Genomic DNA, 27,533 nt, shown 5'->3' on the forward strand with positions numbered 1-27,533 from the left:
CTTTAGTCATCCAGCATTCTCTATACCTACCAGCCTTCCCTTTCACCCTGACAGGAATATACTTTCTCTGGATTCTTGTTATGTAATTTATGAAGGCTTCCCATTTTCCAGCCGTTCCCTTGACCTGCGAACATCTACCTCCAATCAGCTTTCAAATGTTTTTGCCTTATACGTCAAAATTGGCCTTTCTCCAATTTAGAAATTCAACTGGTCTTTTCTTTTCCATCAAGAATTTAAAATGAATAGAATTATGGTCGCTGGCCCCAATGTGCTCCCCACTAACACCTGAGTGACCTGCCCTGCCTTATTTCCCAAGAGTAGGTCACGTTTTGCACCTTCTCTAGTAGGTACATCCACATACTGAATCAGAAAATTGTCTTGTACACACTTAAGAAATTCCTCTCCATCTAAACCTTTAACACAGTCCCAGTCAATGTTTGGAAAGTTGAAATCCCCTACCATAACTAACCTATCATTCTTACAGATAGCTGAGATCTCCTTACAAGTTTGTTTCTCAATTTCCCTCTGACTATTGGGGGGGGTCTATAATACAATCCTAATAAGGTGATCATCCCTTTCTTATTTCTCAGTTCCACCCAAGTAACTTTCCTGGATGTATTTCTGGGAATATCCTCCCTCAGCACAGCTGTAATGCTATCCCTTATCATAATGCCACTCTCCCTCCTCTCTTGCCTCCTTTTCTATCCTTCCTGTAGCATTTGGATCCTGGAACATTAAGCTGCCAGTCCTGCCCATCCCTGAGCCATGTTTCTGTAATTGCTATGATGTCCCAGTCCCATGTTCCTAACCATGTCCTGAGTTAATCTGCCTTCCCTGTTAGGCCTCTTGCACTGAAATAAATGCAGTTTAATTTATTAGTCCTCTATCTCATAAGATTCGTGTCCAACAGCATTTATGGCAGATATAATCTGCAGTAACCCTTAAGCTCTCTTTAAACTCCCACGTCTGACAAGAAATGCATATCACTTCAAAGGCCATTTTTGCTCCTTCACAATCTACAGACCCAGAAAATTACACCATCTTATTCCTCTACAAAACACTGCACCAGGTTAAATTTTATATTTTAAGTTTAATCAAGAGACTTATCTCCAAAAACATATCATCAAGAAAGAACCCACTGTACTCATTACTGCAGCCTTTCTCTTGGACAGACTTAAAGCAACAATTCACTTATCTGATTCTGTGTTGCGAACTTCACCCAAACCGGTTCCTCCAAGATTAGTTGTGAAATTCATTGATGGTTAATTTTCCCAAATCCACTCCGATATCCAGCGACACATGAATTTAAAAGCAGCAATGGCAGTAACTGTGCAGGTTCTCTCTCTCTGACTTAAAATTATTTCACATTTAAAAGAGAAATAAAAAGATGGTTAGGATATTGTTGGAAAAGGACAGTAATAAGTCTATCATGAACACTGCGAGTCACAGCCAGTGGTGCTCAATTAATTCATCCCAGGTTTTCCATGAAATTATTCACTTGATTCCTCAGTTCATGAACTCCACCAGTGTATTAAAGACAAGAGTTTGAAAAGCAGTTGCTCATAGCAACATCATCATTATCAGCATGAAGTCTCACTCAGGCAAAGCAAACACAGCCATCGCATTAAAACAGCGGGTGAGTTGAATGTTTCTGCTTTCTCCCTTAAAGGCAAAATTCAGCTACGTTTTTTCTCTGAATCTGGCTTTATTCATTCTGTGAACATCCTTTGACAGGAAGAAGGTTCCCCACCACAATCTGTATATAATGATCTGGACCTTGGCTGTGCACAGCACAATTTCAAAATTTGTGATAGACAAAACTTGGAAGTTTTTCTCAACTGGATAAGATAATGATAAACCTTAGGAGAACAATGTGAGATTAGGAGATCAGACAGATACATAACAGATGAACTTAGAGTCATCGAGGTGTACAGCACAGAAACAAACCCTTTGGTCTAACTCATCTATGCCAACCAGATATCCAAAAAGGATTTTTTTCCCATGTGCCAGCATTTGGCCCATAACCTTCCTGTTCATATACCCATCCAGGTGCCTCTTAAATGTTGTAACTGTACCAGCCTCCAGCATTTCCTCTGGCAGCTCATTCCATATATGCACTATCCTCTGTGTGAAAAAGTTGTCCCTTAGGTCCCTTTTAAATCTTTCCCCTATCACCTTGAACCTATGCCCTCTAGTTTTGGGGTCTCCCACCCCACAGAAAAGACCTTGTCTATTTGCCCTATCTATGCCCCTCATGATTTTATTAACCTCTATAAGGTCACCCCGCAGCCACCAACACTCCAGGGAAAATACCCCCAGCCTATGCAACCTCTCCCTATAGCTCAAATCCTCCATCCCTGGCAACATCCTTGTAAATCTTTTCTAAACCCTTTCCAGTTTCACAACATCCTTCTGATAGTAGGGAGACCAGAATTGCTTGCAATATTCCAAAACTAGCCTAATCAATGTCCTGTACAGCTGCAACATGACCTCCAAATTCCCATAGTCAATGCACTGACCAATGAAGGAAAGCATACCAAATACCTTCTTCACTAGCCTATCTACCTGTGATTTCGCTTCCAAGGAACTATGAACCTGCATTCCGAGGTCTTTTGTTCAGCAACACTCTCCAGGACTTTACCATTACGTGTATAAGTCCTGCTCAAATTTGCCTTTACAAAATGCAGCACCTCGAATTTATCAAAATTAAACTCAATCCGCCACTCTGATTGGCCCATCTGATCTGTACTCTGAGGTAACTTTCTTCACTGCCCACTACAACTCTAATTTTGGTGTCATCTGCAAACTTGCAAACCATGCCTCCTATGTTCACATACAAATCATTATTATAAATGATGAAAAGCAGTGGACTCAGCACCAATCCTTGTGGCAAACCACTGGTCACAGGCCTCCAGTCTGAAAAGCAACCCTCCACCACCTTCTGCCTTCTACCTTCAAGCCAGCTCTACACCTAAAATTAATTCAGAGTGTGTGAAATAGTATATTTTGGTAGGAGCAAAAAAAGGAATGATAACATAAAATGAAGGTTACGTTAAACTGCTGTTTAATATGAGCAGAGCGAGCTGGAGACATATAGTATGTACACAAATCGTTGATTTTGGTAGAGCAGATTTGGAAAGCAGTTCATAATGAGTACAGGATCCAGGGCTTTGCAAACCGAGACATTGAGAACAAAAGCACTTGGGATATGGTGAACCTTTGTAAAATACAGCTTCCGTTTCAACTATTTTGGGCACTGCAAATTAGACAGTGGAGACAAGTTTAATAAGAATAGTTTTGTTGAGTAGAGAGTCTTTATTTCTCCAGGGAGATTGGCAAAGTCAGGGCCATACTCCTTTGAAATGACTAACAGGAGATTTTATAGAGGTATTCAATAGGATGGGTATTCTGGACAGAGTAGATCAGCAGGTACTGTCCCTATTAGCCAAATAATTGAGAAGCAGAACACATCAACTTGATGGAATTGGTAAATGAAGCAAAGCTGACAAGAAGAGAACCATTTTTACCCAAAAAGTGGCTAGATTCTGGAATGCATTGCCTGAGGGTCTGATAGAGGCAATCCTGGCTTTCAAAAAAGTATTGGGTAATTGTACCAACAGAAGATATAAAACATAGAGCACAGAACATAGAAAAGTACAGCACAGTACAGGCCCTTCGGCCCATGATGTTGTGTCAAGGATTAGTCCTAATCTAAAATAAAAGAACCTAATCTACGCTCCCCTCAATTCACTGCTGTCCATGTACAAGTCCAGCAGTTGCTTAAATGTTCTTAATGATTCTGCTTCCACCATCATCGCTGGCAACGCACTCCATGCACTCACAATTGTCTGCGTAAAGAACTTACCTCTGACGTCTCCTCTATACCTTCCTCCTAATACCTTAAAACTATGACTCCTCACGGCAGTCAGTCCTGCCCTGGGGAAAAGTCTCTGGCTATTAACTCTATCCATGTCTCTCATTACCTTGTACATCCCAATTAGGTTACGTCTCTTCCTCCTTCTCTCCAGAGAGAAAGGTCCAAGTTTAGTCAACCTCTCCTCGTAAGACAAGCCCTCCGGTCCTGGTAAACCTCCTTTACACCCTCTCCAAAGCATCCACATCTTTCCTCAAATAGGGCAACCAGAACTAGACACAATATTCCAAGTGTGGTCTCACCAGGGTTTTGTAGAGTTGCAGCAAAACCTTACGGCTCTTAGACTCCCTTGTTAATGAAAGCTGAAACACCACATGCTTTCTTAACAACCTCTCCACTTGAGTGGCAACTTTGAGGGATCTATGCACTTGAACACCAAGATCCCGCTGTTCCTCCACACTGCCATGAATCCTGTTTTTAATCCATGGTGGTCATTCATTGAGCATGTTCACGAAATGTACTCAAATGTTTGCAGTTGTACATGTGTACAGACCAGAAATGTTTCACAAGGTGACAATCCAGTCTGTGTTTTGAGAAGACTTTATCATGGGTAGCAAATATAATTTGCTGAATTGTAGAAGTACAGGTAAATCACTGCTTCACTTGAGAGACAGCATGGGGGTCTTGGGTAGTGAGAAGAGAGGAGGTGAAAAGACAGGTGTTACTCCCACCTTAAGCTTAGATGGAAAGGTGTCACGGAGATGGGAAGATTACACTTATAGAAAATCATAGCTTTGTTTATTTACTATAATCTTACCTATTGAACATAGAATCCCCATGTTGTGGGAGCAGGCCATTCAGCCCATTGTTTCTGCATTGTCCGTCAGAAGAACATACCACCCAGACCCACCTCCTACCCCTACCCTATCCTTGCATTTCCCATGGCAAATCCACCTAACCTGTACATCGCTGTACACTATGATGCATGGCAAATCCATGCACCTTTGGACTGTAGAAGAAAACCGGAGCACCCAGAGGAAATCCACGCAGACACAGGGAGAATGTGCAAGCTTCACACAGACAGTCTCTTGAGGGTGGAATCAAACCTGGGTCCGTGCCGTTGTGAGGCAGCAGTGCTAACCACTGAGACACCATGCCACACCTGGATGTTACATCATGAAATAATTTGTAATTTAGTCATTCCTGCCCTTCACTCTATCAGAGCCCCCTTCCTTTGCACTTCAGCCCCTTTCATTGCCTTAAAAGCTCTGAATTTGTATTTCTCCTCAGTTCTGATGCAAGGTCACCAACCTGAAATGTTCACTCTGTTTCTCTATTCAGAATGTTACCTGACCTGCTAAGTTTTCCATTTAATAAAAAAAATCTTGTTTCAGTTTCCTGGCTTCTGCAGGAAGTCAGAATGATGAAGGGGGAATCTCATTGAAACTTAATAGTGAGATGCCTGAATACAGGGGATGTGAGAAAATGTTTCCACTCATAAGGGAAACATATCAGCCATATGGTGGAACAGAATCAATGGGTTAAATGGCTTAATTCTGCTTCTATATCTTATGGTTTAACAAGAATAACACTTGGACCTCACTGTTCCTGTGAAAATATCTTAAAGTCTAACATCAATGATGTCTTTTTCTGAGAGAAATCTGGAGAAATGAGTGAAAAGTGGAAACTGCACTTGGATTAAAGAGGGATTGTTGACTAAAAGCTCAGGAACTGGATTTGTGAATTAACTACTTGAGGAAAAAACATGAACAGAGAAAACAAGTCTGGTGACAATGACATTGTGAAGCTTAACTGTTACCAGAAACTTAAACTGTAAGATAGACACTTTAACCCAAGTCCCAAACAACTAGTCACAACTTTTAACCCTGTCGCACCACTAGCCCAGATAAACAAACAGACTTCAGCAGTAGAAAGGAAAATAAAGATCTATTAATGTACATCCACATATACTGATGTACATCTAGATTTCCATGTATTTACATTGCAATCTTTCCCAAAGTTCCATGATATTCCTCATTTTGTTTATGTAACAGTTTTACAAACTTGTATATTCATGTGACTATTCCAAAGTGTGAAATAGTAAATAATATCAGAGAATATAATTAAATTTGGCCCACTCTACTGCACTAATTACTGATTGTGTAAATTGTACATAAAGCCTTCTTGTTGCTGTGATAGGAACACACAGTATTAAATTATTCAAATGATTTATATTTCACATGATAATGTGGATTTCTTCCAGTACAAGGTATTTGTAAAATATATAAATAATGAGGATGTACAATCATTTTTATAGTATTCTTTATGTGTAAAATAAATAGATGTGGTTTGGTTGTTTATGCTAATTAACACTAATTTTCAAATGTTAATTGGGGGATTAGTGGTAGGTACAAGACTGAAACTCTGCTTAGAGTGTCCATTACTCTTGTCCTGCTGCTGCATTCATTAAAATGTTGCTATTAAGTCTGAGAGCACGAGCGAATGCTGGCTGAATTCTAAAGGACATAACTGCTGGACTAGGTCTATGGCATGGTGAGGAAACCAACAAGAGGGGATGTCATATCCGTCATCCTTCTCAATCTGCCTGCCACAGACACGTCTGTCCAAGACAGTTTCAGTAAGAGTGACCATCGCACAGTCCTTGTGGAAACAATATCCCGCCTTCACATTGATAATATCATCCATTGTGTCATGTAACATTATCACCATTCTAAATGGGACAGACTTTGAACCGAACTAGCAACTCAATACTGGGCAACCATGAGGCACTGTGGCCCATCAACAGCAGCAGAACTGTACTCCAGCACAATCTGTAACCTCATGACTTAGCATATCTCATACTCAGCCATTACAATCAGGCCACGGGATCAACCTTGATCCAATAGAGCGTGCTGGAGGGCATGTCAGGAGTAATACCAGACATCCCTAAAAATGAGGAGTTAACCTGATGAAGCTACGAAACTGGACTACTTGTGTACCAAACAGCATAAGCAGTAAGTGACAGAGCTAAGTGATTCTTCAGCCAACAAATCAGATCTAAGCACTGCAGTCCTACCACATCCAGTTGTGAACGGTGGTGGACAATTAAATAACTCACTAAAGGAGGTGTCTCCACAAATATTCCAATGCTCAATGATGGCAGAGTCCAACACAAGTGCAAAAGACAAGGCTGAGACATTTGCAACAGTCTTCAGCCTGAAGTGTTGAGTGGATGATCCATCTCAGACTTGTCCAGTGGTTCCCAGCATCACAGATACCAGTCTTCAGCCAACTTGATTCACTCGACGTAATATCAAAAAACAATTAGAAACATTGATACTGCAGAGGTTGTGGGCTCTGGCAACATTCTGGCAATAGTACTGAATACTTGTGTTCCACAGCTTGCTGCTCCCCTAGGCAAACTCTTCCAACGTAGTTACAACACTGACAACCATCCATCAATGTGGAAAATTACCCAGGTACATCCTGTACACACAAATCAGGACAAATCCAACCCAGCCAATTTGGGAAACAAAAACAGAAATTGCTGGAAAAGCTCAGCAGATCTGGCAACATCTGCGGAGAGAAACCAGAGTTAACATTTTGATACCTTTACTGATGACTGACTATAGACCAGTTGGCTGATGCTCAAGATGAGTCACTGGATGAAAAATGTAATCAACATTGCTATCATGCAGCACTTGCCGAGCAATAACTTGCTTACTGTTCTCAGTTTGGGTTCTGTAGGGGTTACTGAGCTCCCAACCAGCCTTCATTTAAACATGCACAAAATGAGCTGAAGTTCAGGGTTGAGATATGTCAATGACTGCCTTTGGCATCAAGGCTACATTTGACCAAGTGCGACATTGAAGAGCCCCAGCAAAACTAGAATCAAAGGCAGGCAGGGGAAAATGCTCTACCAATTAGAGTCATACGTGTTACAAAGAAAAAGAGTTGAGGTTGTTGGAGGTCAGTCATTTCAGGTGTATGACATTGCTGTATGATTACCTCAGGGTAATGTCCAAGACCCAACCGTCTTCAGCTACTTCATCAATGTCATCCCTCCATCATTAGGTCACAAGTGGAGATGATTGCTGATGATTGCACAATGGTCAGCACCACTTATGACTCCTTAGACAATGAAGCAGTCCATGCTCAAATACTGAAGATCTGGATAATATCCTGGCCTCGTCGTAAATGTGGCAAGTAATTTACATGCCATACAAATGCCAGGCAATGACCATCTTCAATACAAAACATTCTCACCAGTGCCCCTTGACATACAAACCTATAACCACCACCGAGTTCCCCACTGTCAGCATCCTGACAGTTACAATTGACCAGAAACTGAAGTGACTCAGTAGATAGCACTGCTGCTTCACATCGCCAGGGACCCAGGATTTGAATCCAGCCTTGGGTCACTGTCTCTGTGGAGTTTGCACGTTCTCCCCATGTCTATGTGGGTTTCCTCCAGGTGCTCCAGTTTCCTCCCACAATCCAAAGATGTGCAGGTCAGGTGGTTTGGCCATGCTAAATTGCCCATAGTGTTCAGGGATGTGTTGGTTAGGTGCATTAGTCTAAATGCGGGAAATGGGCCTGGGTGGGTTACTCTTCATAGGATTGGTATGGACTTGATGGGCCAAATGGCCTGTGCCCACACTGTAGGTATCTAAACATTCAAAATCAAACAGATGAACTGACAGTACAAGGTGAAATACGTGTAAAGTCACAGCCATTACAGAGTCATGGCTACACTACAACAGATTGTGAATAAATAAATTCTTAAAACGTTTAGATAAGGGTTAATGCATGTAATACATTACCGGAACTATAGAAAATGGATTTGAGAATTCAATAATGGAAGACCAGAGTTTCAGATGCATTGTGCACATGTCAATGTATTAGGCTTCACTATAGAGGATAAAGATCATGTCAGAAATAACTCTAATCACAAAATTAAAGGGAAGGCGGAGGGCAGCAAAATTACATTCAGACATAAGATGCCAATTTCATGCTTTTCCTTAAATTATCAAATTCAAATTCATTTTCAATGAGGACGAAGACGGGTGAGGAGGTAGGTCTTTCACTGAGTGCATTAAAAGCAAGCAGAAAATGGTGACAATCAATGGTTCAAAGAATGGCAGCCATTGTCAGAAGATAATTTACAAGGCTTCTTGATCTTGTGGAAGAAAATTAGGAAGGATAGAAGTAGGGTTTGAAATGCAGGTCATCATTCGAGTAATCTTTAGTATAAAAGTCAAATTTTCATTAATTTTCAGTATCTGTAAATAGCTGGAATGAATCTCTTTCAAAATTTAATCAGAATCATTTTGCTACACATGGACGAAGAAAATTGCAGGCGCAAAAAATGATGAAAATGAGCAAATTATGCACCTGTCATTATAGTAATTAGTTTCAATCTTCCACAGTTTCATCATCCCCAATGCAATAGCGATTTACCTCAGTTGAACTTGATCGTTAGCGTTTCTATGACATTCGATTCGGTTCCCTGATGTTTCATTAGGTATAAAGTTCAATTCTGTGAGCTAGTTTAGTTGTTTGAAAAATGATGATTTTCTTGTGAATAATCCTTCTCCTACAAAATACAACATGCAGCTCACTGTACGTCTCACCTGTATCAGAGGCAGCAAATGGCCTGACTGTTTCATATACAAATCAGATTGCATTTACGATAAACTGCAAGCATTAGTTTATTCTGTCAGCAGTAGATATTTTCTAATGAAGAAAACAAAAGCAGGCTCATTCTTTTTACTGGAGATTAAATAAATGCACTTTGGGGGCAGCGTACTGTTACTATCATCTGGAGTTCCTCTCTCGGTCTCCTTAAAGCTCCTTTCCTTTTCACGGTTTATTAAATGAACTAAGTCACATCCGTATAAGGAAAAAAAGCAATTAGAACAGGATGGTGTGGTGTGGTTGACCATTCCAGAGGTTGTAAGATAAGCTCAGAAAGGATTATAGCGAAGGTAAGAGACAAATGAAAGCTGGATGTGGGTCGGTTTGTCTTGGTGGACACTAGACGTGGAAGGTAAGCAGCAGAACTTTCTAACCAGCTATTATAGGCATTGAATTGTTATTGTTCTCCAACATCTTGTTTTGACAGAGCTGACATATTACTAGGGATAATCTATTTGAAATATTAATTAAGGAACACTATTCCCTTTAAAAAAAAATCCTACTACTACTAACCCATGAGTTATCAATATCGCTAATCTTCACTTTCACTTTTGCCAATGAGGAAGGGATAGTTGCCTGACATGAACGTATGATATATTTGGATACTTTGTCTCTTTTCTTTAGTGGAATATTATGGACTAAGTTTGCTGTTGGCAGATTTATCGGTAATTCAGGTGAAAATAAGGAATTAGAAAAACATAAATCTCGTCAGATCATTGAGTGTTGTTTTCCAGCAATACAGTTAGTAGTCATACACAAGATGAAATTATGCAAGAGACAAAAATAGAAATCGCTGGAAAAGTTAACATTTCAGGTCGAGTGACCCTTCCTCAGCTGATAAAACTGATTTACAGCATCTACAGTTCTTTTGCTTTTTTTAATGAAATTGTGCAAATGGTTTCATTTGATGAAGTTACACAACACCAGGTTCTAGTTTGAAATCACAATTTTTCAGAGAGCTGCTCCCTCATCAGGTGAGGTGAAGGCAAGTGCACAGGCACAGAATTTATATGAAAAGAGATAATTGCATGATAATACCAGGTAATCAAGAGTATCAAAAGTTAGTATAAAAAGTGTGAGTCCCATATCGACAGGTTGAATAACAAGTCTTTGCAGGTGATCAAACATGTCAAATGGTGTGAGCAAAGTGTCAACAGCTGAATAGCAATTGAAGTGATGGCCTATGAACAGATTAATTGAGACAGCCAATTATTACAAAATCTCAAAAATAAGATGGTGTTGCAGACAAATCAAATGGTTGGGATAACATAATAGGTATAAGAGTCACATGATAAGGGCTAACCGAAGTAACAAGTCATCCAAAACCATACAAGCTAATTAAGGTAGAGAGATACGAACAAGATATCAGGAGGATGTTGTTAAAGCAGAACCCAGAACACCAAGCCATTTCAGGGAGGATTTGACAACAACTTCTTTCACATAAAGGTCAGCAAAAGATTGTAAGTCTCTCCACGGAAACATTTTGAGACTATGGTGGTAGAATAGGGAAGGTTCACTTCAAGGGGCTTATGCTCGAAACGTCGAATTCTCTATTCCTGAGATGCTGCCTGGCCTGCTGTGCTTTGACCAGCAACACATTTGCAGCTGTGATCTCCAGCATCTGCAGACCTCATTTTTTACTCGAAGGTTCACTTCAAATCTGGATTGATAGGTTTTTGATGGGCCATGGAAGCCAGGCTTGTGTAACCAAGCCAGTTAGATGGAAGGACATGTAACATTGAGTTGGAACCCCAGAATACATGCATTTTTAAAATTCCTATTTCCCATTCTTTTTTTTTTCTTCAAACAGGACTGCCACAAAGTAATTGGCTATCAAGGTTCCTGTATGAAATTGATAGAATGTAACAGCTAGAAGAGTCAAAAAAACTTCCAAACTAGCGCAATTTGAGATAATGGGGGGGGGGGGGAAGCTTCCATTTCCCTGGCCTTTCTCTGCAGACAACCACTTCTCACAGGTTTCTTTGATTTCATTTCCAGAAACATTGGAAAAAGTGGTTCAGTAAGAGTGTGCATCTTAATATTGGATTGTTGTGAGCTAGATCTGTCTAGAAGGCTGTGAAATTCACAGATTGGGAACAACCATTAGCTGCCTGGGTACCACATCCAGTTCGATCCCTATTTTACTGTGCACCATTCCTGGAACAACACTCAACTCACCAGATAACCACTGAAAGACCACTATGCCAAAGCTGCCTCTTGGCCCAGCACTGTTATTGAAGAGCTGTCCTGCACATTTCCTGACATTTTCTCTGAACTTGGCAACAGGAGAAATTGTGCTGGACAGATGGAACTGACATGGGATTTACTCTTCTGTTTCTTCCCCCACCATCTCCAGCACCAGCAGTAATTGCCTGGTGCCCTGGCTTCATCAGCCTGGTCCAAGGTTGTACCCTGAGTTAGTGCAATCTGAGCCATCTGAAGGAATGTCTAGCACTGGAGGAAAATGGTAAATGCCCTTCTCCACTTCATCAGCATAAGTGCCATCAACTTCCCTCTGCCACCTCAGTATCTCTGCAAGTGTACCCACCTCCCTGCAAAAAATCATGCTGTACCATTGCTTTCAATATCTTCCCTCACTCACTCCTCCACCTCATCACCCAATATTACTAACCCTGCATGGCCTCTCCACTGCCTAGAACACTTCTCACCTGATCAGCCACCCACTTCCATCTCCTGCAATAGTACTACCTGTCTCTCATTCCAGGAGGTACAAAGCTGACAGGAGGGTAGAAAAACTCCAGATGGGTGATGGGCTGGACAACATTTGACTCCTCACTCCTCACATGGATCGGATCCTGACTGACCACACCAAGCAGCTGGCTGACAGTGTCCACGTCCCTGACCTTGTACTGAAGGTTGTCCTTGGCTTGTCATGATGGGACTCCCTGGGTCAAGGCTAACCCTGTTAACAACATTCTTGTCTTTATGTCTGCACTAAACAGCAACAAGACAGAAATAATGAGCTCTGTAGTTCAGACGAAGGGAACAAAGCACACAAAGACAAGGCAAGGATGCTGAGATCATTCACAGAGGCTCGGGGTATGTGAGCACTTTAAAGCAAATGTAGAACCTGGAGCTGGTTCAGTCCCTGAGCTGGGTGTGTGTGCCCCTTGCTGCAGTCATAGAAAGATAGTTGGTGGTGCAGCCTAAGGTGCAGCATTGGGGTGTCGGAGTGTCCTGTAAACAGATTTGAGATGTGCCATGAGCATTCTTATTAGCTGGCACATACCGAATGCAGTGTCAGGGGATGCTGGGTAAATTTGGTTGGTGCCCAAGGAGCATGCCCTGAGATGTTGGTGGTCAGTGTCCAACATGGAGGTCATTTGAACCAGGCAGTGACCTGAAGTCACCAGGTGCCCACTCTGACTTCTATGTGTTGAGTGTTTTGATGTCCAGCCTGTTTGGAGCATTTGGTCACACAGGAGATTTAATATTAATGAGGCAAGTTTTGTAATTAATAAAACATTTAACAAGCTAAATTTGCAACTGACCACAGCCTAATGTGAAATTTGCAATGACATTCAGCAAGAGCATAAAAGATGCAACAGGATGCTCCTGTCAGTGAGAAAGGCCTTGCTGAACCTCTCGTCCAGCCAACCACAAATAACCAGCACAGACAGCGAGGTATTGTCAGCCGCTGCAATCTGCTCTGGAATTGTATTGAATGGTGAAAAAGACTCCAGGGAGGGACCTCAATCCCTTGAGCCTGCTCCACATCTCAGTTTGATAATGGTTAAAATTTGACTGGTCATCTAGTTCCCTAAACCTTTAACAGTCATAGACTGATAGTCATTGAGGTGTGGAGCACAGAAACATACCCTTCAGTCCAACTCTTCCATGCCAACCTAATATCCTGAATATATTTAGTCTCATCTGCCTGCATTTGCCCATATCCCTCTTAATACTTCCTATTCATATAGCCATCCAGAAACCTTTAATATATTGTAACTGTACGAGCCTCCATCACTTCTGCTGGCAGCTCATTCCGTACTCATACCTTGCCCTGTGTGAAAAGGTCGCCCCTTAGGTACCTTTAAAATCTTTCCCCTCTCACTTTTAACCCATGCCGTCTAGTTCTAGACTCCCCAAACCCAGGGAAAAGACAATTTCTATTTACCATAATCATGTCCCTCATGATTTTATAAACCTCTATAAGGACACCCCTCAGCCACCAATATTCCAGGGAAAACATCTATTCAACCTCTCCCTATAGCTCAAATCCTCCAACCCTGGCAACATCCTTGTAAATGTTTTCTGAACCCTTACAAGTTTCACAACATCATTCCGATAAGAAGGAGACCAGAATTCCATGCAATACTCTAACATGTGGCCTAACCAATGTCCTGTACAGCCACAACATGACCCCCCAACTCCTGTATTCCATACTCTGACCAATAGAGGAGAGCATACCAAACACCTCCTTCACTATCCTATCTACCTGCGACTCCACGTTCAAGAAGCTATGAACCTGCACTCCAAGGTCTCTTTGTTGAGCAACACTCCCTAGGACCTTACCATTAAGTGTATAAGTCCTGCTAAGATTTGCTTTCCCAAAATGCAGCACCTCACATTTATTTAAATTAAATTCCATATGCCACTTCTCAGCCCATTGGCCCATCTGATCAAGATCCTGTTATAATCTGTGGTAACCTTCTTCATTGTCCACTACACCTCCAATTTTGATGTAATCTGCAAACTTACTAACCGTACCTCTTATGCTCACATCCAAATGATTTATATAAATGATGAAAAGTAGAGGACCCAGCACTGATCATTGTGGTACTCCACTGGTCACAGGCCTCCAGTCTGAAAAACAACCATCCACCATCTCCCTCTTCCTTCTACCTTTGAGCCAATTCTGTATCCAGATGGCTAGTTCTCCCTGTATTCCATGAGATCTAACCTTGCTAATCAGTCTCCCATGGGGAACCTTGTTGAATGCCTTACTGAAGTCCATATAGATCACATCTACCGCTCTGCCCTCATCAATTGTCTTTGCTACTTCTTCAAAAAACTCAATTAAGTTTGTGAGACATGATTTCCCATGCACAAAGCCATGTTGACTATCCCTAATCAATCCTTGCCTTTCTAAATACATGTACATCCTGCCCCTCAGGATTCCCTCCAACAATTTGCCCATCAGCGACATCAGGCTCACTGGTGTATAGTTCCCTGGCTTGTCCTTACCACCCTTCTTAAACAGTGGCACCACATTAGCCAACCTCCGGTATTCTGGTACCTCACCTGTGACTATCGATGATACAAATATCTCAGTATGATGCCCAGCAATCACTTCCCTATCTTCCCACAGAGTTCTAGGGTATACCTGATCAGGTCCTGTGGATTTATTCACTTTTATATGTTTCAAGACACCCAGCACTTCCTCCTGTGTAATATGGACATTTATCAACATGTCATCATCTATTTCCTTACATTCTATATCTTCCATGTCCTTTTCCATAGTAAATATTGTTGCAAAATACTCATGTACTGTCTCCCCCATCTCCTGCGGTTCCACACAAAGGTCGCCTTGCTGATCTTTGAGGGGCCCTATTTTCTCCCTAGTTACCCTTTTGTCCTTCATGTATTTGTAAAAGCCCTTTGGTTTCTCCTTAGCCCTATTTGCCAAAGTTATCTCATGTCCCCTTTTTGACCTCCTGATATCTCTCTTAAGTACACTCCTACTGCTTTTATACTCTTCTAAGAATTCACTCGATCTATCCTTTTATACCTGACACATGCTTCCTTCTTTTTCTTAATCAATTCCTCAATTCCTTTAGTCATCCAGCATTTCCTATGCCAACCAGCCTTTCCTTTCACCCTGACAGGAATATACTTTCTCTGGACTCTCGTTATCTCATTTCTGAAGGCCTCCTATTTTTCAGCCATTGCCTACGAACATCTGCCCCCAATCAGCTTTGGAAAGTTCTTGCCTAATACCGTCAAAACTGGTCTTCCTCCAATTTAGATCTTCAACTTTTAGATCTGATCTATCCTTTTCCATCACTATTTTAAAACTCATAGCATTATTGTCGCTGGCCCCAAAGTGCTCCCCCACTGACACCTCAGTCACCTGCCCTGCCTTGTTTCCCAAAAGTAGGTCAAACTTTGCACCTTCTCATGTATGCATATAACAAATTCCTTTCCATCTAAACCCTTAACACTATGGCAGTCCCAGTCTATATGTTTGGAAAGTTAAAATCCCCTACCATAACCACCCTATTATTCTTACAGATAACTGAAATCTCCTTACAAATTTGTTTCTCAATTTCTCTCTGACTATTAGAGGGGAGTCTATAATACAATCCCAATTAGGAGATCATTCATTTCTTATTTCTCAGTTCCACTGAAATAACTTCGCTGTATGTATTTCTGGAAATATCCTCCCTCAGTACAGCTGTAATGCTATCCCTTATCAAAAATACCACTCTCCCTCCTCTCTTGCCTCCCTTTCTGTCCTTCCTGTAGCATTTGTATCCTGGAACATTAAACTGCCAGTCCTGCCCATCCCTGAGCCATGTTTCAGTCATTGCTATGATATCCCAGTCCCATGTTCCTAACCATGCCCTGAGTTCATCTCCCTTCCCTGTTAGGCCTCTTGCACTGAAATAAATGCAGTTTAATTTATTAGTCCTACCTTTTCCCTGCCTGCCCTGACTGTTTGACTCGCCTTTGTTCTCAACTGTACCAGTCTCAGATTGAAATCTTTCCTCACTATCTCCCTGGGTCCCACCCCCACCCCCACCTTACTAGTTTAAATCCTCTTGAGCAGCTCCATCAAATCACCCTGCCAGTTTATTAGTCCCCTTCCAATTTAGATGCAATCTGTTCTTCTTGTACAGGTCACTTTTACCCTAAAAGAGATTCAAATGATACAAAAATGTGAATCCTTCTCCTGTACTCCAGCTCCTCAGCCATGCATTCATCTGCTCTATCCTCCAATTGCTGCCCTCACTAGCTCATAGCACTTGGAGTAATCCAGATATTACTACCCTTGAGGGCCTCCCTTTTAAATTTCTGCCTAACTCTCTGTAATCTCCCTTCAGAATCTCAACATTTTTCCTTCCTATGTCGTTGGTTCCAATGAGTACAATGACCTCCTGCTGGCCCTTCTCCCCCGTGAGAACATTCTGCACCCTCTCTGAGACATCCTTGATCCTGGCACCAAGGAAGCAACACACCATTCTGATTTATCGCTGCTGGCCACAGAAATGTCTGTCTGTACCTCAGACTAGAGTGTCACCTAACACAATCTATCACTTGGAACCCGATGTACCTCTCATTACATTAGAGCTAGTCTCAATACCAGAAATTTGGCTGTTCGAGCTATGTTCCCCTGAGAATCCATCACCCCCTACATTTTCCAAAACAGCCTATTCGTTTGAAATGGGGATAGCCACAGAAGACTCCTGCACTATCTGCCTACCTCTCTTACCCTTCCTGGAGTTAACCCATCTATGTGACTGTACCTGAGACTTTCCCCTTTCCTATACTGCCATCCATCACATCCCCTTGCTCTTGGAAATTCCTCATTGCCTCTAACTGCCTCTATAATTGCCCCATTCGATCTGATAGGATTCGCAAACAAAGGCATTCATTGCAGATATAATCCTCAGTAACCCGTTAACTCTCACTAAACTCCCGCATCCGACAAGAAGAGCATATCACTCTACTAACGGCCGTTTTTGCTTCTTCCAGTCTACAGACCTAGTAAATAGCACTGTCTTATTCCTTTACAAACCACTGCTCCAGGTTAAATTAATACTAATGGCTTATATTTTTAGTTTAATCAAGAGACATAGCTCAATTAAACATATAATCAAGAAAAAACCCACTCTACTCACTATTGCAGACTTATTTTAAGGCCATGCTTAAAAAAATCCACCTATCTGTTTCTGTGCTGTGACCTCTCACAACAGGTTCCTCCAAGATCAGTTGTGAATTTCATCTGTTTTTTTAATTTTCCCAGACACTCTGATGTCCAGCAATACATGAATTCAACAGTAAAGGCAGTAACTGCTGACTCTGTCAGATAGCATTGTGGGTTTTCTCTCTCTCTCTCACTCCTGCACTGACCTCACCATGTGCTTCCTTATCTGTGCTTCTTCCTTTTAAAAGTGCTGTTCTTTTGACTTGTTTTTCTCCACATTTCTAGAAATTAAACATCAGCATTCCTCAGCACATTTGCTCAATTGGTCAAGATCCCTTTGTAATCATAGATAACCTTCTTTACTGTCAACTATACCACCTATTTTGCTGCTATCCCCAAACTTACGAACCATACCTCCTAAATTCTCATCCAAATTCTTCTGGTTAGAATGTCCAGGGCAAAGCTGAAATTAGAACCACACTATTCAGATGGCATCAGACAATGTTCCTTCATCCTAAGGGCAATAAAGAGCAGTGACTTTCAAACCCAGGTCAGCTTCCATCAAGAATATCTGTACTGCCATTCAATCATGGCTGATATGTTTCTCAACTCCATTTCTCTGCCTTCTTCTCATAACACTTGATCCTCTTACTAATCAACAACCTATCTATCTCTGTTTTAAACACAATGATATGGCCTCCACAGCCTTCTGCAGCAATGATTTCCACAGATTCACCAACCTTTGGCTGAAGAAATTACACCTCATCACAATTTTAAAGGGTTGTCCCTTCATTCTAAGGCTGTGTCCTCGGGTCCTAGTCTCACCTGTTAGTGGAAGCATCTCCTCCATGTTCACTCTATCCAGTATTCTGTAACTTTCAATGAGATCCTCCCCTCATCCTTCTAAAATACAGCAGAACAAACCCAGAGTCCTCAACTACACCTCGTATTGAGGTGTTTGTAGGTGCAGGAAAATCTCTGTGGAAGGATCCTTTGGAGGGGAGGTGTGGATGCAAGTTTTGCACCTCTTGTGGTGCAAGGGATGATGCCGGGAGTGGAGGCTAGGCTGGTGAGGGGCGTGGGCCTAACGAGGAGTCGCGGAGGGAATGGTCTCTGTGGAACGCAGATAGAGGTTGGGACGGAAATGTATCTCTAGTGGTGGGGGTCTGACTGCAGGTGGCAGAAATGGCGGAGGATGATGTGATGTATCTGGAGGTTGGTGGGGTGGTAGGTGGTGACCAAATGGGTTCTATCCTTACTGCGTGTGGAGGGGTGGGGTACAAGGACAGAGATGTGGGAAGTGAAGCAGATGTGCTGGAGGGCATTGATTACCACATGGGAGGGGAAGCTCAAACTCCTTGAAGTAGGAGGCCATCTGGGATGTTCTGGAGTGGAATGTTTCCTCCAGAGAGCAGATGCGGGAGCAATTGGGAGTAAGTTTTTTACAGGGGTGGGTAGGAGGATGATTAGTCAGGTGGCTGTGGGGGTTGGTGGGTTTGAATTAAATGCTACTGTAGGAGGTGTGGAGCCTGTGTCCACATCTCTCCCCTCACCTCCATCCAAGGGTCCCAAGGTCCCTTCCACATCCAGCAGAGATTTTCCTGCGGCTCCAAACATTGTGTCCGTTGTGGTCTTCTCTACATTAGGGAGACAGGACACCAACTTGCGGAATGTTTCAAAGAGCATCTCCGGGACATCCGCATCAATCAATTCCACTACCCTGTGGCTGAACGCTTCAACCCCCTTCCCTCACTCCACCAAGGACAGGCAACTCCTGGGCCTCCTCCACTGCCAAATCCTCGCCACCTGATGCCTGGAATAACAACACCTCATCTTCTGCTTTGGGACCCTCCAACCACACAGGATCCCCGCTACCTTCCCCCCACCCCTCCCATTTATCTCTCAGGGCACTTGCTCCACCCTACCCCCCCCACCACAATTCCTGATGAAGTGCTTATGCTCATGCAGTCAACTCTCCTGCTCCTCAGATGCTGCCTGACTGGCCATACATTTCCAGCACTACACTTTTTGACTCAGTTTCCCATGTTTAACTTAAGCTGTTATACCTGAATTAATGAATGTGGGAGACAGGTGGATCAAAGATGCAGAACAGGAGGAGTTTACGCTACTTGAACAAATTACTACTTATTACAGTTACAGACTCCATGACCTTTATTGGTCAGAGTACTGAGTACAGGAGTTGGGAGGTCATGTCGGGCTGAACAGGACATCAGTTAGGCCATTGTTGGAATATTGCATGCAATTCTGGTCTCCTTCATATTGGAAAAATGTTGGAAAACTTTGAAAGGGTTCACAAAAGATTTACAAGGATGCTACCGGGGTTGGAGGATTTGAGTTATAGGGAGAGGTTGAATTTGCTGGGGCTGTTTTCCCTGGAACATCGGAGGCTGAGGGGTGACCTTATAGAGGTTTATAAAATCACAAGGGCATTGATAGGATAAGTAGACAAAGTCTTATCCCTGGAGTGGGGGAGTCCAGAACTAGAGGGCATAGGTTTAGGGTGAGAGGGGAAAGATATAAAAGAGATCTAAGGGGCAACCTTTTCACACAGAGGGTGGTACATGTGTGGAATGAGCTGCCAGAGGAAGTGGTGGAGGCTGATATAAATACAACATTTAAAAGGCATCTGGATAGGAAGGGTTTGGAGGGACATGGGCCGGGTGCTGGCAGGTGGGACTAGATTGGGTTATATCTGGTCAGCGTAGATGGGTTGGACTGAAGGATCAGTTTCCATGCTGTACATCTTTGTGACTCTATGACTCTAAGAATAAGGACAATAGATATATGGGAATATCACTACCTGCAAGTTCGCCTTCAAGCCACTGATTCTCCTGACTTGGAAATAAATCACCGTTCCTTCAGTGTTGATGTTTAAAATCCTGGAATTTCATTCCTAACATCATTGTAGGTCAAGCTGCACTCCAGGGGACAGTGCCACTTCAAGAAGGCAGCTCACCACCACCTTCTCAAGGGCAACTAGGGACAGATAATAAACGCTGGCCAGCTGGTGATGCCTACATCATGTGAACATATGGATAATGAATAAAAACAAAACTGGAAGTTTCTCCTCTCAAAGCCTGTTGAGGTTTGGGGTTAAATGGAAATTTCAAATTTGACCTTCATTGAGCACGGAGAGGGTAAATAGACAAAGTCTTTTCCCTGGGTGGGGGAGTTCAGAACTAGAGGGCATAGGTTTAGGGTGACTGGGGAAAGATATAAGAGAGACCTTGGGAAAAAAAAACCTGATTAAGAAGGATGGTAAGACAAGCCAGGAAACTATAGACCGGCGAGCCTGACCTCAGTAGTGGGCAAGTTGTTGGAGGGAATCCTGAGGGACAGGATGTATATGTATTGGGAAAGGCAAGGATTGATTCAGGATAGTCAACATGGCTTTGTGCGTGGGAAATCATGTCTCACAAACTTGATTGAGTTTGTTGAAGAAGTAACAAAGAAGATTGATGAGGGCAGAGCAGTAGATGTGATCTATATGGACTTCAGTAAGGTGTTCATCAAGATTCCCCATGGGAGACTGACTGGCAAGGATAGATCTCATGGAATAAAGAGAGAACTAGCCATTTGGATACTGAACTGACTCAAAGGTAGAAGACAGAGGGTGGTGGTGGAGGGTTGTTTTTCAGACTGGAGGCCTGTGACCAGAGGAGTGCCAAAAGGATCAGTGCTGGGTCCTCTACTTTTTGTCAACAAAGAGACCTTGGAGTGCAGGTTCATAGTTCCTTGAAAGTGCAGCCGCAGGTAGATAGGATAGTGAAGAAGGCATTTGGTATGCTTTCCTTTATTGGTCAGAGTATTGAGTACAGGAGTTGGGAGGTCATGTTGCAGCTGTACAGGACATTGGTTAGGCCACTGTTGGAACATTGCGTGGCAATTCTGGTCTCCTTCCTATCGGAAGGATGTTATGAAATTTGAAAGGGTTCAGAACAGGTTTACAAGGATGTTGCCAGGGTTAGAAACTGAACAGGCTGGGGCTGTTTTCCCTGGAGAGTCGGAGGCTGAGGGGTGACCTTACAGAGGTTTACAAAATTATGAGGGGCATGGATAGAATAAATAGGCAAAGTCTGTTCCCTGGGTTCGGGCAGTCCAGAACTAGAGGGCATAGGTTTAGGGTGAGAGAGGAAAGATATAAAAGAGACCTAAGGGGCAACATTTTCACGCAGAGGGTGGTACATGTATGGAATGAGCTGCCAGAGGATGTGATGGAGGCTGGTACAATTGTAACATTTAAGAGGCATTTGGATGGGTATATGAATAGGAAGGGTTGGAGGGATATGGGCCGGGTGCTGGCAGGTGGGACTAGATTGGGTTGGGATATCTGGTCGGCATGTATGGGATGGACTGAAGGGTCTGTTTCCATGCTGTACATCTCTATGACTCTATGACAACTTTTTCACTCAGAGGGTGGTACGTGTATGAATGAGCTGCCAGACGAAGTGGTGGAGGCTGGTACATGCTGGAGCAACATTTTAAAGGCATCTTGATGAGTATATGAATAGGAAGGGTTTGGAGGGATAAGGACCAGGTGCTGGCAGGTGAGACTAGATTGGGTTGGGATGTCTGGTCAGCATGAATGAGTAGAACCAAAGGGTCTGTTTCCATGTTGTACATCTCTATGACTCTATGGTAAAACAAAGAATGGCAAGGCTTAAATAGGTAATGATAGGGTCCTGGGTAATGTTGTTTAGCAGAGAGATGTAGGGATACATAGTTCTTTGAAAGTTGCATCACAGGTAGACAGAGTGGTTAAGAAGGTATTGAGCATATTTGTCTTCATTGCTCAGACCATAGAGGAGGGATATGAGTGAGGCCTCTTCTAGAATACTGTGTGCAGTTCTGGTCTTCTGCTTATATAGCTGGGTATTCTTCCATGTGGCTGAGACTGCACTGATCTGGGGAACAGTCTGGTGTGGTCTCCTCAGCTAGTCGAGTGGGAAAAGGACATCCCTCCTCTGCACCATACCATGCAGCAGGACTTCCAGGTCTCTGTCTGCAAAGCGGGGTGATAATTTCCCTTACCTGCCACGTCTGCGGCAAATCTCACAAACCACACAGAACTGCTCCTGACTGAGAGTGCTTTATCAAATGCATAAGTGGCCTTTTAAAGATGGGATTGAGTTCAGGGGTCCCAGGATATCATGGGCTGTGGTGAATACTTCGGGCCAGGCAAAATGGGAGAATTGGCTGCCTCAGAAGAGGGTGCACCATAGGGGCATGGTAGATCGTTAATGAGGCTAGATTGGGACAGAAGCTGTTAGGCCTCAAGGGCCATAACCCTCCATGAAACTCGATGAAAATGACACCTCACCAAAATGTGGTCAGATTCAGCCTATTAGCTTAGTTTCTCTCCCCACAAATGCTGCCTGGCCCACTCAGTTTCTCATGAGCTTTCTGGTTTCTCAGCACATATTTTGTAATCTGAAAATGATACGCACATTTCCCAGGCAGTGCAAATTGCTGCATGAGTGGTACTTTAAACAAAATGCCCCTTTGATTTCAGAAACTTTTGACAAAGCTATTTTTACTTGTATTACAACAATGATGAATCACAATTGTATGCAACTGTGTGAATTAAATGGAAATAAAACTCTTCTAAGTAAATAATTTTGCAAATTAGATTCAAATTGTCAGCTTTCAGGCAAAGGCAATGGCTTTGTTGACAGTTTCTGAGAAACTATAACTTGAGAGTTAATCGATTGGATAAAATTATCCATTTTAGGATTCAACACTCCCCAACCGTTGAGACCAATTTTATTAATGATGGTTAAAAGAAGCAAGTGGAAAACCTGGACTGAACTGAGTGAGCACGAGTGACTGTGAACCGTGGTGTTCATGGTCACCTTTTTGCTGTGTTTATCCAACAATATCCTGACGAGGTTTTTATTTCACTTTTAAATGTGAAATCATTTGAAGTCAAATTCAAGTAAATATATCTGGAGAAGGGCATTTTTCATTACTTTCAGGAGCCAAAACCTAAACCTGTTTTTTTACAGGAGAAGGGAAAAACAAAGAACTGTGAATGCTGGAAATTAATTAACTAGTATCAGATCTGCCTCAGCACTTGTCATGGTAAATTCAGTGATACATTCTTTTCTTATGATAAATACCAACTTGCAGTTGGTAATCCACATGCGACCTGATAAATCTAACAATTTAATCCTCATACGCTAGGCATGTAATTTGTACTTGTATTTATAAATCCTATCTAGGAATTGTTATTGGAAATGTTGTTGATGATGTTATTGTCTGAGTGAGAATTCTTGACTCAGAGCATTATGCCCTGTTAGTTTGAGGAGCTCAAAGGAAATCCAGCATAATGGGAATCATTTTAAGTTTGTTACTTCCACAGCCTGAAGGAGCAGACAGAGATAAAAAGAGAAATGTGGCTAAAGAACAGAATTTATATGGTTCCAACCAAAAGACAATAGAAGCATTGTTACATTAATGGGTTTATGTTGTTCTCCCAGTGACTGATGGTAAGTTATAAAGAACGAACTTGCAAAGAAATTACAGAGAGATGCTAGAATGATGCAGTCATCATACTGGGGCAAATAAGTGATCCGAAAAAAGACCAGAATAACAGTTGTCTAAAAGATAGAGTGAAGAAAGTTTTTTTTTAAAGAATATTCAGGAGAATTTCCAACATTTATATTTCCAGTGTAATGAAGGAGGAGATATTGTTATATCTAATTCCAGAGCTTGAGGTGAATCAGGAGGATCAAGTATTAGGGAAGTTTTGGAGGATAATGATCAAAGTTTAATGAGATTTAGATGAGCTACTAAAAAGAACAAGGAGTAAAACAAATGGAAAGCAATTCATGAAGGAAATGTCATTTTCTATGGGATGGGAATTGATCTGGCTGTGGTAAATTTAAATCAAACATTGGCATTCTCCAGCATTTTTGTGTTTGTTTCTGATTTCCAGCATTTACAGTTCTTTGTTTTTTTTTCTCTCACTCCTGTAACAACGGCTTTAGGTTTTGGTCTCTGAAGGTAATGAAAAATGCCCTTTTCCGATTGTATTTAATGTGACTTCAAATGACTTCACATTTAAAAGAGAAATAAAAAGCTGGTTAGGATATTGTTGGAAAAGGACAGTAATAAGTTGATCATGAACACCATGAGTTACAGCCACTTGTGCTCACTCAATTCAGCCCAAATTTTCCATTTGACTCCATTTAAATTTTCACTTGATTCATAAGTTCATGAACCCCACCACTGTATCAACAGACAAGACTTTGAAAAGCAGTTGCTCATAGCAACATCATCATTATCAGCATGAAGTCTCACTCAGGCAAAGCAAACTCGGCCATCGCATTAAAACAGCGGGTGAGTTGAATGTTTCTGCTTTCTCCCTTAAAGGCAAAATTCAGCTGCATTTTGTACCTGACTCTGGCTTTATTCATTCTGTGAACATCCTTTGACAGGAAGAAGATTCCCCACCACAATCTATACATAATGATCTGGACTTTGATGTGAGCACAATTTCAAAATTTGCCATGAGACAACACTTGGAAGGTTTTCTGAACTGAGTAAGATAATGATAAACCTCAAGAGAACAACGTGCAATTAGGAGGATGGACAGATACATAACAGGTGAACTTAGTGTCATTGAGGTGGACAGCACAGAAACTCGTCTATGCCAACCAGATATCCAAAATAAATATATTTCCATGTGCCAGCATTTGGCCCATAACCTTCCTATTCATATACCCATCCAGATGCCTTTTAGATGTTGTAACTGTACCAGCCTCCAGCATTTCCTCTGGCAGCTCATTCCATATACGCACTACCCTATGTGTGAAAAAGTTACCCCCTAGGTCCCTTTTAAATTTTCCCCTCTCACCTTAAACCTATACTCTCTAATTCTGGACTCCCCCACCCCAGGGAAAAGTCTTTGTCTATTTACCCTATCTGTGCCCCTCATGATTTTATAGACCACTATAAGGTCACCCTTCAGCCTCCAACACTCCAGGAAAATAGCCCCAGTCTACGCAGCCTCTCCCTATAGCTCAAATCCTCCAATCCTTCAACATCCTTGTAAATCTTTTCTGAACCCTTTCAAGTTTCACAACATCCTTCTTATAGTAGGGAGACCAGAATTGCTTGCAATATTCCAAAACTAGCCTAATCAATGTCCTGTACAGCTGCAACATGACCTCCCAACTCCGACAGTCAATGCACTGACTAATGATGGATAGCATACCAGATACCTTCTTCACTAGCCTATCGATCTGCAATTCCACATTCAAGGAACTATGCACTCCAACATCTCTTTATTCAGCAACACTTTCCAGGACCTTACCATTGCGTGTATAAGTCCTGCTTTAATTTGCCTTTCCAAAGTACAGCACCATACATTTACCAAAATTAAACTCCATCCGCCACTCCCAACCATTGGTCCATCTGATCAAGATCCCATTGTACGCTGAAGTAACCTGTTTCACTGTCCACTACACCACCAATTTTGGTGTCATCTGCATATTTACTGACCATACGTCCTATGTTCACATATAAATCATTTACATAAATGACAAAAAGTATGAACCCAACACTGATCCTTGTGGCACACTGCTGGTCACAGGCTTCCAGTCTGTAAAGCAACCCTCCACCACTCTCAGCCTTCTACCCTCAAGCTAGTTCTACACCTAAAATTAATTCAGCGTGTGTGAAATAGTATATTTTGGTAGTAGCAAAAAAGGGAATGACAACATAAAATGAAGGTGACAATTAAAGAGCAGTTTAACATGAGTCAAGATTAGAGTGGTGCTGGAAAAGCACACCAGGTCAGGCAGCATCCGAGGAGCAGGAAAATTGACGTTTCAGGCAGGAGCCCTTCCTGATGAAGGGCTACTGCCCATAAAGTCGATTTTCCTGTTCCTCGGATGCTGCCTGACCTGGTGTGCTTTTCCAGCACCACTCTAATCTTGATTCTGATCTCCAACATCTACAGGATCCGGGGCTTTATACGTTGAGACATTTGAGTACAAAAGCAGTTGGGATATGGTGAACATTTGTAAAACATAGCTTCCATTTCAACTATTTTGGGCACCGCAATTTAGACAGTGGAGACAAGTTTAATAAGAATGGCTTTGGGGGATTCAAGATGGTGGTGACCTCGTAGATCCAAGTTTGCTGAGCTCTGCCTAGGACCCAGACAAATGAGGTACCTACGCTCCCTTCAACTCTTAAACTACTATCAATAGTTTTTTCCTGGCTGCTGTAGCCATTTTGCACCAAACTTTCGTAGTTTGATACATTCTAAAATGACCAAAGCTAAAGGGGCATGGAGTTCACAACAGGCAGGGAATCCCCCCAAGCAACAGATGAGTCTGTGGCCACCTCGGGGGACTTACCGGCAGAGGCGAGCCTGGTCTCAGTGTTTGTCAAGCTCCGAGAGAGGATCGATGCTTCAATGGAGGAGACCCAGTCCAGGTGGGAGTCAAACTCGGCCTTGCTGAAGAAGCATGACCGGGATATTAAGAGCCTCAGGCAGCCCGTTGGAGGGGCAGAGCAATGGGCCACGGCCTCCGAGACCGTGGTTGAATCTTCCGTGGGTCCACTGGAACACTGAGTCTGGGCCTTGGAGGAGCAGGTCGACAAACTCAAAAATTGAGGTCAACACAAGAATGTCCGGTTGCTGGGCCTTCCTGAACAGGAGGAAGAAGGCCAGCTTCTTAACTTCTTGGAGCAATGGGTCCCACAACTGCTGAGGCTGGAACTTGAGGTAGGCTGGGTGCGGGTGGAGCGGGCCCCTCGGGTCGGACCAGTGCCCCTGCCGGTCCTAGTGCAACTCCAGCACTACAGAGACAAACCTCCAGAGCACTGGGGAAGGATCCCCAAGCTATTGTATACAAGGGATCCAAAATAATGCTGTTCCAGGACTTGTCTCCGGTCGTGGTATGCAAGAGGAAGGAGTTTGATGGGGTAAAGAAGTGTCTGAGGGACTTAAATATTCAATATTCCATGAAATACCCGGAAAAACTGCACTTCAGTCATGGAGGGTCTGTGCATAACTTTGGATCGCTGGAAAAAGTA

The sequence above is a fragment of the Hemiscyllium ocellatum genome, chromosome 30 (genome assembly GCF_020745735.1).
Source record: "Hemiscyllium ocellatum isolate sHemOce1 chromosome 30, sHemOce1.pat.X.cur, whole genome shotgun sequence".
Lineage (NCBI taxonomy): Eukaryota > Metazoa > Chordata > Chondrichthyes > Orectolobiformes > Hemiscylliidae > Hemiscyllium > Hemiscyllium ocellatum.